This window comes from Haliotis asinina, chromosome 15, assembly GCF_037392515.1.
Source record: "Haliotis asinina isolate JCU_RB_2024 chromosome 15, JCU_Hal_asi_v2, whole genome shotgun sequence".
Taxonomy (NCBI): Eukaryota; Metazoa; Mollusca; class Gastropoda; order Lepetellida; family Haliotidae; genus Haliotis; species Haliotis asinina.
In genome coordinates, this window is record NC_090294.1 from 6,320,348 (window position 1) to 6,332,811 (window position 12,464).

Genomic DNA, 12,464 nt, shown 5'->3' on the forward strand with positions numbered 1-12,464 from the left:
GGCTGCCAATCTCCATTCTCGACGTGCATATCGTGACTTGACATTCTGTATACCAATGTTTTGGAACGACGGTGTCGCCTAATGGAACTGATTGTGGCACTGTCAGTGTATCGAGTACATCACACAGATCTCAGCAATGAAATAATAAGTTAGTCATACCTTGTTCTTTTAAAGTGCCCTGAAGAAAGAATGTGAAGTTTCTTTTGTGGCTCAGTATATTTCTAATCTACCTCTGTATATAATATGAAGACCTCAAAAAACATTGCATCCATGCTTCAGCAACATCTTATGGACTGCCCTTCTGTGTGAGGAAAATGACACAGCCACTAGTTACACAACTACGAACTGTTAGTGCTGATGAACTACTGAGAAAATAGGAAACGACACACAGTTCTCCTCGATGAAGCTGTTCATTCCATCGCTGTTGAAATTTGTGCCAGTAGCAAGAGTGAATATCGAAACTTAATTCTCAGATTCGGAGAATTTCATAGTTTGCTAGCCTTTATGGCTGTTATTGGGAAGCGAGTTCAGTCGTCTGGATTTGAGAATATCTTTTATTGAAATTATTATTAAATTATTGAACGTTGTTCATTTGCTGATGGTTCTATCGCCTTTGAGTGGAAGAAGCGTGCAAAGAGCAGTTGAATCTGATAATCGCCCATTGATTGTACAGTCTGTGCAAGCAATGCTTGAATGGATGTCATTATACCCGTGTGCCAACGCAGTGGATTTGCTCGGAGAAAATGCATGTCAGATATGGAGCATGTTCCGTTTCTGGAATGAATACCTTTGCACGGTTGAAGTACTGATATAATTCATACGGGCTGAAAGATCAGGCAATTATGATCCTCATAAATCTTCACTTGCAGCAATGATAACTTACGTCTTTGCATATGACGAACAGAACTATTCGGGATATGGAACTTTCTACCTTGATGCCTACAATAGCAGGAGAGTTTGTAGTTGCTCGTCGTATAGGACAGTTTGCCAAGTTCCTACTGATCTCGCTCTAGAACAGACAATGAACAAAAGTTCCAAGACTACAGATGGAGTCAGAGGAAACTGCACATCGATGGGTTCAAACAGCTAGCCAGAGCCAGTATTTCATCTAAGATATATACTTGTAGAACACACCCAGGGCTGAGCGACTGAGAAAAGATGAGGGGGATGGTAGAAATGTGACAAACTGTACACTGAAGTCAGTGATTCTATGTGCATGTAATGAAAGTACAGCAGTAATGAAGAAGCTCGCAGGAAGCAAATGTACTGTAAGTCCCCATGGTCCCTAGTATGGTGATCTACCTTCTGTCGTTGGTGATATATAGCCCGTGTTTTATAGTGTGTTGTCCAAATAGTGATCTCAGTTTTAACTTTCCACACTAGTTTTAAATTGCAAACTGTGACATACTGTGGTATACTCACGAATATCTATTAAAAGGTGAAGATCCTCCGTTTTGTATCCTTTGTGATGAAAGAATCACAGTCAAGCATGTCCTGCTTGACTGTATTGAATATTCCATCACAAGGGATAAATTTTTTAACTCACGAAACTTGAAAGATCTTTTTAATAATGTTAGCTCTCATTTAATTATTGCATTTTTAAAAGACTTAGAATTGCTAAATGAATTGTAAATAGATAAATATTTTATTCTTGGAAGTTTGAATTAGTAACTTAGAGTGTTAGTGGCTGTATCCTCGAGGGGGGTTAAAGCACTGTAAAATTATTGTCCTATTGAGAGGGTACGTAAGTCCAAAAACATTTAAAGTACATCAAAATATTCCACTGTTTCTAATCGTAGAATACGTGTCCTTTTAATTTATGGCTAGATTTTCTGAATTGCTAACGGCTGAAGGGATGATGTAAATCCAGCTAGGGTCCATGCAGGAAGCAAATGTACTGTAAGTCCCCATGGTCCCTAGCATGGTGATCTACCTTCTGTCGTTGGTGATATATAGCCCGTGTTTTATATTGTGTTGTCCTAATAGTGATCTTAGTTTTAACTTTCAAGACTAGTTTTAAATTGTAACTGTGATATTCTAGTTTTACTGTCCTTTGCTGACAGGTTTATTTATGAAATATATATCATCCATTTCAGTGTTAAATGTTCTCGTCACGATATGGCTGAAATATTGCCGATGTGACGTTAAATATAAACTCACTCACTCATTGAAGTAGCTCCTCCAGAGTTTAAGGACGGTCTGCACCATGCTGTTAAACATAAACACACCAAGAAAGATTACTTTGTTTCAATATTCCTTGCATGTGATGCTTATCTACCCATTAAGAAGAACATTTTAAAAACGTTTGGCCATATTCGAAAGAAACATCATCATCAAAAAGTGTACTCACTAATTATTGAGAACTCTTCAGCTGTCTTGCCACAGATGAGAGTGTTTTCTGAGAGTGTGATCTCAGGTACAATTTGCAAAATCTTTGACTTCATGACAGTTATCCAGTCCTCACACACAATCACATTGCCATGCCCAACATTGTGAAGAATATGCAGTAAGGTTGTTCTATGCACACTTTACTAGAGTAGCAGGAGCTGAAAGAATTGACAGTATGACATTGAAACGCCAAACAAAGTAAATGGGCGGACGGGTAATACTGGTATCAAACTAGCTGCCAAACCCTTGGTTCCGCCACAAGAACAGTGGGTCAAGTTCACTTCTCACAAGACAAATAAATCTGAACTAACACACCTTCTAGCTGAGATATATTTGGGCCTAACCTAAAACGATTACAGAATTTTCCTTTGGCTGGATACAACACAGGCAATGGTCTTGAGCGTGTATGTCTCCACGCAACTGAGGAACCTGAGGTAGTGACGCTCATGTTCTGTTCACATGAAGAGACAAGCAACTGGTTGTGTCATAGCTTCGTTAAAGGTTGCATGCAACGCAAAACATAACTTTGCAAATTCTGATACCTTTCGGTATGGATTTACAGAAATAAATTATTAAAAATGCAAATTTAACTTTAAAAGTTGAAATATAACGCGATGAAGAAAGCTCGCGAGATTGCAGTTCAGCACTGGGGGGAAAAGTGGTTTCGGCACTATGCTGTGCTGCGCCCATAGCATATGCACAGTCATTGCCTTCGCGCGGCTTGAACCGGAAAGGCGACTAGTACAAACACAGCAAGTAATGCGTGCAAGGTTTATCGCTATGGTCGAAGAACATCAGATGTTTCTTGTGATTACAAGCATCTTGGGTCTGCAGTAATAATTATACACTAGACCATTCATGAAGATTTGCGAACCAGGTTTTCAAGAAGGTGTAGCATTAGAAATACTCATTTCATTGCAGGCACCCGTGGCGAGCCACCTCCTCGTGGTGGGTGCTTGGTAACGCCAAGAGCTCGCCGACACCCCCGTGGTGGACCCGGGGGTATATTTGGTCCACCAACCCGTTTGCCGTGGGTTGCGGCCCTGTGTCGGTGGAGGAGGGGATCCTGGTGGTTGAGGGCAACAGGGGCCTGGAACCGTGTTCATGTTGCCTAACACACCACTTTGGCCCTGACTTCACCTAGACGGGTGGTAGAACTGGCCCGGTTCTATCAATCGGCTGGTCACGCCATGCCCTGTGCATAGAATTTATTTTTGCACATTGAACTTGTTGGGTATTGGTACTTTTGATTTGAAATGTAAAGATTATGTATATGCGAAATTGCCTAGAGTCCTATGCCAGAAGGCGGTGGCTCATGGGCCAATCCGGTGATGTCCACCTCTAAATTCTGTATGTCTCCAAGTGTTTGTTAAAGCCGAACCAGCATAACATTATATTTGGTAGACGAATATGGCTATTTATGTCGTCTTTATCGGAGTATAACACCGCTGTATCCCTAGTGTTTGCATGCCGGATATCCGCTGCAATAAACATTGTCCTTGTTGACACTCGGTGGCGGGTGGGGAGCAGTGGTGTTGAATTTTACTATATCCATCATGTCTCTTACGAATTCTGGTTCAAGTAGAAATGACAAAAAGAGACATCCAGAGGCTGATCATCTTTCAAGTCATGAAAGTCTTCCAGTTTCACAGCAGCAAGAACCTTGGTCTAAGTTTATAGTCATTGCATCTGCAAATGGAGAACCACTTAAACTCAATCCGTTTGTGATATCAAAAACAATTCAGGCTATATGTGGAGAAGTAAAGAATGTTTCACGTCTCCGTGGTGGTTTGCTTCTTGTGGAGTGTTTGTTTGCTTCTGGAGCAGTCAATTAATTTGCTACAACAGCACAAATTTGCAAATATTAATGTTGTCGTCTCGCCGCACAAAACGCGGAATTCTAGCAGAGGTATTGTTAGAGACAGAGCTCGGTGCTTAGCGGACATGTCTGAAGAGGAAATAGTTTCTGAACTGAAAAGTCAAAATGTTACTTCAGTCAAACGGTTTTCTGTAAAGAAACAGAATGGTACCACAGAACCAAGCAACACCTACCTGTTTACATTTGCACTAAGTAATGTGCCTAAATCCATAAAAGCTGGTTATTTCAATATCGGAGTGGAGGGATATATCCCAAATCCACTCCGGTGTTATAACTGTCAAAGGTTTGGACACGGTTCTACATCCTGTCGTAATGCTCAACGTTGTCAACGGTGCTGTGAAGATCACAATGATCCTGCCTGCGATAAAGATCCTTAATGTGCAAATTGCAGTGGTGACCATGTATCGTCGTCAAAATCTTGCCCTGAGTGGCAGATACAAACAAAAATCCTCAAATTGAAACATCAGAGCAATATTTCCTTTGTTGAAGCTAAAAAGCAAGTTACAAGCCAGATCCAGTCTGAAATATCGCCGATTGTTAGCTACTCAGCTGTTGTCTCTGGAAAATCCAAAACAGTCTCTATCGCATGCCAGACTGAACTGACTTGGATAAAATCTGTTAAACCAGTAAAAGCTGTTTCTTCTTGTACTCCTGACTGCCACTCTCCTGTAACAACATCTGCCTCTCAAACTGTGAGTCAGTCAGAACCTGAGCTTACGCACACAAATGTTGACGCTGAGGAACATACTGGAATGTCAAAAGCACAGCGAAAACGCCTTAACCGTATGAAATCTTCTAAAACCCCTTCCACTGGAGAGAAACTCGTACCTGTTGAAGAACAGGTCACTGTGCAGGTTCATAACTCTTTTGAACCCCTTGAGATGGAGATGTCTCCATCTTCACAGCACAAAGATATGGGTTCTTCCTCAACACGTCCGCGGGAGAGATCACCATGAGTCAAAATCGTAATCTCATACAATGGAATTGCAGAGGACTGAAGAATAACTTAAACGAGATCCAGTTATTACTACAGGACTTAAAACCGTCAGCACTATGTCTTCAAGAGACCTATCTTAAAAATACAGATACTTTTGATTTAAGACAGTACAGCAATTATCACTCTTTCTCTCCTCCAGGAGATAAAGCAACAGGAGGTTCATCCGTTTTGGTACGGCAGGGCATAATACATAGCCCTGTCCCGCTTCATACGAATCTTCAAGCTGTAGCTGTTCGCCTAACCATGCACATTGCACTCACTCTATGCAGTTTATACATAAATCCCTCATCTAGCATTCAAAAACCAGATCTTCAAAATCTATGTGATCAGCTTCCAAAGCCCTTCATAATCATGGGTGACCTCAATGGCCACAACCCGCTTTGGGGAGGTAGAAACACAAATCATAAAGGTAAAATTATTGAAGAATTCATTTCAGATAATAATTTATGTATTTTTAATGGTGATGCAGCTACATATCTACATCCAGCTACAGGAACATATTCTTCCCTAGATTTATCTCTAGCAGACCCTATGTTATACAATGAATTTGAATGGATGGTCCATGACGATCTATGTGGAGCGATCACTTTCCCACCATTCTCAAACCAATTGACCCTGGTGATGATCCACCTTTATCCAGAAGGAACTTCGCCAGGGCTGACTGGATATTATATGAAAAACTATGTACCGATCACTTAAAACATGATGTTTTTGCGACAAGTGAAGATCCAATACAACTGTTTTCTGATATACTGAATGATATTGCTGACCAAACTATTCCCAAGTCCTCTGCAGTTCCACAGGTTCCTAAACCATGGTTCAATAACGAATGTAAACAGGCCAGAAAGTGTAGGAAGAAAGCTGGGAAGTATTTTCGCAAACACCCTACTGTACATAATCTAGATAAAGTTAAAATTCTAAATGCCAAAGCTAGACGTGCTTTTAAACAAAATAAGCGTCAGTCATGGCGAAATTACGTTTCTAAAATAAATTCACGCACGCCTATGTCAAAGGTGTGGAACATGATTCAAAGAATAAAGGGCAAAGGTTCCAAATCTACTGTTCAACATCTGAAGGATGGTGATCATTTATTAACTAACAAAACTGACATTGCAAATAAACTTGGTGAAACTCTCGCCAAGCATTCATCTTCTTCCAATTATGTTCCTAAGTTTCAAAAGTTTCAGAAACAACAGGAGAAGAAAAGCTTAAATTTTAACTCAAACAATGGTGAAGATTATAATGAATTATTTTCACTACACGAGTTACATACTGCCCTTGAGCAAGCTCATGATACAGCAGCAGGGGCTGATGATATACACTATCAGCTCCTGAAGCATTTGCCCAAATCATGTCTGGAAACGTTGCTAAATATTTTTGATTTAATATGGACTTCAGGGAACTTCCCAGCTTCCTGGCGTAAAGCCATTGTAGTACCCATTCCAAAACCTGGCCGGGATCATACTGATCCTTCGAATTACAGACCAATCTCTTTAACGAGTTGTGTCTGCAAAACCATGGAAAGAATTGTAAATAATAGATTAACATGGTATCTTGAAACCAATAATCTTATAACAAATATTCAGTGTGGTTTCAGGAAAAATCGCAGTACCATTGATCATTTGGTACGTTTAGAATCCTTTGTTAAAAATGCTATAATCAATAAACAACATGCTGTATCAATTTTCTTTGATCTTGAGAAAGCATATGATACGACGTGGAAGCATGGCATTTTGAAAGATCTACATGATTTTGGTTTGAGAGGCCGTTTACCTCTTTTTATATCACAGTTTTTGAGCGACAGGCAATTCCAAGTCCGAGTGGGATCAACACTGTCTGATCATTACAATCAGGATCAGGGTGTCCCGCAAGGCAGTATTTTGTCTGTCACACTTTTTAGTATAAAGATAAATAGTTTATCAAAAGTCTTAAACGATTCAATTGATGGATCGTTATTTGTGGATGATTTTAATATTTCTTGTCGTGGTAAAAATATGCATACCATTGAACGGCAACTGCAGTTGTGTTTAAACAAGATTAATAAATGGTGTCTTGAAAACGGCTTTAAATTTTCTAAATCGAAAACTAATTGCATACATTTTTGTTGCAAATACAAACCACATAATGACCCTGATCTATATCTAGATGGCACTCCCATCAAAGTAGTCAAGGAGGCCAAGTTCTTGGGATTAATTTTTGACTCACATTTAACGTTTCTGCCTCATATTAAATCCCTTAAAACTAAATGCCTGAAGGCACTTGATTTGTTAAAGGTTGTTTCCAATTCAAAGTGAGGAGGAGACCAAACTACCCTACTCCACTTATACAGATCTCTCATCCGTTCGAAACTTGATTACGGCTCCATCGTTTATGGTGGAGCCTGTAAAAGCAACCTCAAAATACTTGATTCTGTCCATCACCAAGGCTTAAGACATTGTCTAGGGTCTTTTAGAACTGCACCTATTGAAAGTCTTTACGTTGAGGCCGATGAACCATCTCTTGAGCAGCGCCGTATAAAATTAGCTTTACAGTACGCTACTAAGTTATACTCTAATCAAACAAACCCTGCATATAACTGTGTTTCCAATCCCTTTATGAGGATTTATACAAGAAAACGTCTTCCCTTGTTCCGCCTTTAGGACAAAGAATTAAACCCTTTCTTTCTTCGACCGGCATTGAGCTGGAAAACATAGCTCCCTCCCGTCTTCTTTCTTCTCCTCCTTGGCAGTTGGTCAAGCCCCAAGTAGACCTGATATTGACCACATTTAAAAAATTGAATTAAAAAAAGAAACTAATGAATTACAATACAAACAAGAATATAACCAATTAAAACATAAATATAGCAATTACAAACCCTTATTTACAGATGGGTCCAAGGCCGGTGGCGCTGTGGCCTGTGCAACTGTCACTGGATCCAGAACAATATCTTCTAGATTACCAGATAATAGTTCTATTTCTACAGCTGAAGCTAACGCCATACTAACGGCTCTTAAATATATCCAAAGACACCCTAAACAGAAACAGTAATCTATTCCGACTCTCTTTCTTGCCTTCAGGCTATTAAAAATATTTCTTGCAAACATCCACTTTTAATTGAAATTATTGAATTGCATAATGATCTTGCTACTGGCCAATACGACATCGTCTTCTGTTGGTTACCCAGCCACGTGGGCATTTCTGGTAACACAATGGCCGATCTAGCTGCTAAAGCAGCACTCAACAAATCTGTGACACCACTTCTTATTCCTTACAGCGATTACAAAGCCACCATTAGATCTTATATCCGTTATCTGATGCAAAAGAAGTGGGACACCCAAGTAGGTATAAACAAATTACATGCGATAAAACCCTCTATTGGTTACACCTACTTGGGTTGTCAGACGAGATTTGAAGAGGTCATTATGCGACGATGTCGCATTGGCCACACGAGATACACGCACGAATATATATTAAAAGGTGAGGATCCTCCGTTTTGTATCCCTTGTGATGAAAGAATCACAGTCAAGCATATCTTGCTTGACTGTGTCGAGTATTCCATCACAAGGGACAACTATTTCAAATCAAGAACAATGAAGGATCTTTTAAACAATACTAGTTCTCATTTAATCATAGGATTTTAAAAAGAATTAGATCTGTTAACTGATTTGTAAATAGATATATATTTTATAATTGGAAGTTTAAATTAGTAACTCAATATGTTAGTGGCTGTACCCTCAAAGGGGGTTAAAGTACTGTAAAATCATTGTCCTCCTAAGAGGGTACGTAAGTCCCGAAACATATGATGTAAATTTTAGGTTTCCAGGTTTTTAATCGCAGTATCTTTGTCATTTTAATGCATGGCCAATTCTCCTCATAAATGCCACTGACTGAAGGGATGGTGTAAATCCAGCTAGGGTCCATGTAGGTAGCAAAAGTAATGTAAGTCCCCATGGTCCCTAGTATGGTGATCTACCTTCAGTTGTTGGCAATCCATAGCCCATTTTTATATTGTATTGTCCTCTTATAGTTGAACTGTTTTAGATCTAATTACTAGTTTTACATTCTCTGTGATATTCTAGTTGTTTTTTTTCTGTCCTTTGTTGACAGGTTTTTATGATATAAATGTATTCCATTTCCTGTTTAATGGTCTCGTCACGATATGGCTGAAATATTGCCGATGTGACGTTACATATTAACTCACTCACTCACTCATTTCATTGCTAAAAAATGTTCAACTTAAAAACTGGAATGCTTATTACATGTCTATGGAAAGATAGAAAAATATGTTGATTATGGCGAGCTGTCTCTGTCACTGACATAACTAAATGTCTGTTGCATTGACACTTATGTGTCTACCAGCTTGTCTGCTAATGACAATATGCAACACACAGCGTCAATCATTGACTACATGCAATTTGTACTTAACTATCAGGCTATACACCATATACATTGCTTTATGGCTTGTGCACCAGTTACATCGTGTAATTACACAGGTGTGATACTTGTACACATAACTTTTTATTATATCTGTTGGTTTCAAAGCAAATAAACTGCATCCATTTTTCCCGGATGACTGGATCTGACAGAAACTGGTGCAAACTCACATTGTCAGTTTTAAGTTTTGCTTTGTACTTGGACGAACTACAGTTTCCAGCAAGGCAGTAGTTCACCATCTTAGTATTTGTTGATTGGCTCGAACGGAAATGCAGAGAGCATGTACTTACAAAACCCAACATTTCTATGTGCATTTTTATGGCTAACAATTTCTATTGTATATGATGCGACCTTCGATATGGATGCTTACACCGTTATCATTCTTGCTTGATAACGGTATATGAATCCATATCGAAACGCCCCATCATATACAATGAGAGAAGTTATGCATAAAAAATCTTAAATTTTCATTACTCAGCATACTTCTGAAATGCCGATCAAACAGATCATCTCTCAGATCATCATTTACACACGAGTCTTCTGTGTATCAGCCAGTGAACCAGTCAATGAAAAGGCTTCGTTACACTTGAGGGCACACTCTCCCGTTCTGACCGGGTTCGATCTCCCGGGTCGTTTCGAGGGAAGTAAACCCAAGTACAAAATATTACACTTTTGATTCGTGATTGTACGCTTTTCATTTCGTTTAATTGGTTTTTTTCACAATCAGCAACATGTATTATATGCCATGAAACAGTGATAATTGTGATTTAGTTATGTTTGTTTGTTTTGGCTGCATGTGACCTTTAACTAAGATCAACATTAAACTCTCATGACAAATTAAATCCTCAATGCCTCATTAGTTAAAGGCAACATTAAGAATAGTTGTATCAATTAGTTATCAGCGTATCCTTATCTTATGGTGTCCTATTGTAATGATTTTTTTATTATATTCGGGAATCCTATCAATATTTGTGACATTTCCGTGTCGTAGATACATAAGCGTTACTCTCATTCATCTGTCAAATGGTTAAACTTCGAAACAAAAACAAACATTTCGACAGCTGTGAAGAAACAATGCACTGAATAGTAAGTTGTGCAGTAACTTGTGTGATTTCAAGGTGCTACGAGTGTGTATTTTCTATATATTTTGTTATCAATTAACTAATAATTATTATTGGGTCTCAACGTTTAGTCTTTTGAATGATAATAATGATGGGTGACATTTCGTATAATAGATGGTCAGCATTTTTAAGATTTTGGCAGCAGACTCACCGGGAATTATCTGCCCTTGACTTTCTATCTGTTTACTTCCGGGAGACTGTTCTGGAAGCGGTCCACGTGAGTGGCGATGGTCGTATTTGCTCGAACTTTCGGGAAATGACTGAATATATATATACTATGCCCAGAAGGGGTGGCTCATGGACCAATGTGGTGGAATTATTAATCTTTCTATTCTTCTGCAGGATTATATCATCCGGGTATTCTTGGTGCTGCTAGCTGGAGGCCTGCTGGCTTTAGCATTGTCCTTGTGATACTGGGTGGTGGGTGGGGAGCTCGGATGATGACCCATATTACACTAACCATGACTTGTAAAATTCCACCCAAAAATACAAAACGTCGATATGCATCGATTGAGTATTGGCCATGTTTCCTGACAAGACACCCTTAAAGTTGAACCCCTTTGCGGTATGCAAGGGTATTCAAGGTATTGCTGGGGATGTTGAAAACATTAGACGCTTATGTTCAGGTGCGCTGCTAGTTAAGTGTGGGAAAAAACAACAATCAATCAACCTGATGAACATTAAATCTTTCGTGGGTATTCCGGTCACGGTGTCTGCCCACACAATCTTGAACACAAGCAAAGGTATCGTTAGAGGTTGTGATCGATTGTTTGATGAAAAACAATGAAAGCATCAAAACGAACACGTATCTCTTTACTTTTTCATGTCCATATGCTCCCAAATCAGTGAAGGCAGGCTATTATAACATTCAAGCTGATACCTACATCCCCAGCCCGCTCATGCATTTTAAATGTCAGAAATATGGACACGATGTAACTACTTGCACATTGTCTGTTGTGTGTGCTCACTGTGGTGAGAAAACACACACAACAGAAGATTGTGACAGTGATTTTAAAAAAGGCACCAACTGCTCAGACGACCATTCCTCATTTTCTAAACAGTGTCCTATTTGGAGAGAGCAAATGGAGATTAACAAAATAAAGTTTTATCGAAATATCTCTTTTTCTGAGACAAAAAAAACTGGTAAAGAGATCTGATCTTCCAGAACGTTATGCTACAGTAGCAAAAACATCATCTGAGCCTATCTCAATAACAAAATCATCCACAGGCTGCAAATCTACCTAAAAGATAGTGTATTCCAATAGTTACGAGTGTGTATCTTTTCCACAGCTTTTGCACCCTGTTATATCATCCCCTGACTGAGAAATCACTTCCTAATACATCAAAGCCATCTTCTGATCACAAACCATCATTATCTCAGTCACACTCAAGTCTCAATCGACAGCTGATAGTCAACAAGCTGTTAAAAGTAAACCTAAGCCTAAGCCTAATGCTTCAAAACAAGAAAAAGACAGAGCCCCAAAAGGGTCACACAATAAAATTCAGTTGTTTAACAAATATGGATCTCTTGAAGACATGGACGTATCTGAAAACGTCCATTCTAGGGCACATAGCTTGTCGCCCTCCAAAAAAGTGCGGGGAAGATACCAAATAAATTTCCCTAAAAGATAGTGTATTCCAATAGTTACGAGTGTGTATTTTCTGC

The 12,464-nt window shown here is 39.2% G+C and overlaps 1 protein-coding gene across 1 annotated transcript in view; it reads left to right on the forward strand.

Moving 5' to 3' along the window:
- LOC137266224 (uncharacterized) overlaps positions 1 to 12,464 on the forward strand; it is a 60,207-nt gene that overhangs the window by 32,415 nt on the left and 15,328 nt on the right. The gene's annotated exons all lie outside the window — the stretch shown is intronic.